We start from the raw sequence: 848 nt of genomic DNA on the forward strand, positions 1-848 counted from the left end.
TCATATTAACAATCATAGTATCATGCGATTATTGTGCAAATAATATACTTTAAATTCTTCATGTAAGTATTTATCATCACACAACGTATTTGTTCGGGTCTCTGCTAGCGCTGTGTGTCTTCGCTGCGAAGTACTACATACGCACTACAGATGCATCATACATTTATATGTGCCACATTACCATACTAATACTTACCTAAATTGTATCAAGCAAACTCTCATATGAAAAATACAAACATCATACACAACAAAGCAACAAAGCTCTACATGCTAATTGAGTTCAATGAATATCTCAATTGAATTTGGAAGGATATAGTTTATCACTAATATTTGATTGACCTTGTTCAATGGCAGCTTTCATAAATAATAGAAAGTAAAGCATAGAGAGGAGGCAATAAGTGGTGAGAGTGAACAGGGTTAACGGTACATTTATTTTTCTACTTGTACCTGTCAGTCACATTAACCTACTAGCCGGATACATTTTACTGTAACTAAATATTTGAGTTTTACGTCCGGCATCGCCGTTTGACGTTTCATCAGACGCCTGGTTCTCAGCACGAAACGAGAACCGCATTTTTGCCTGAGTTCTAACCCAGGCCACATTGTGTCCCTTATGATTAGCAAGCGATCACGGCCACAGGATGGTGAAATAACATTACGCCATCGCGTGGACGTTGTACTGTAGTATAATTTTACCAAATACAAATGTTTCAACTTCTTACAATTTTTTTTTAAGAATAAACTATTGCATCCTACCATTAAATTATATAACAAAGTGGAGAAGCGAAGTACTACTTATAATTTTAATCTGTTTAGCGATATTTTTGATACAATTATAATACTATATA

This window comes from Varroa destructor, unplaced genomic scaffold, assembly GCF_002443255.2.
Source record: "Varroa destructor unplaced genomic scaffold, Vdes_3.0 BEIS01000001.1, whole genome shotgun sequence".
Taxonomy (NCBI): domain Eukaryota; kingdom Metazoa; phylum Arthropoda; class Arachnida; order Mesostigmata; family Varroidae; genus Varroa; species Varroa destructor.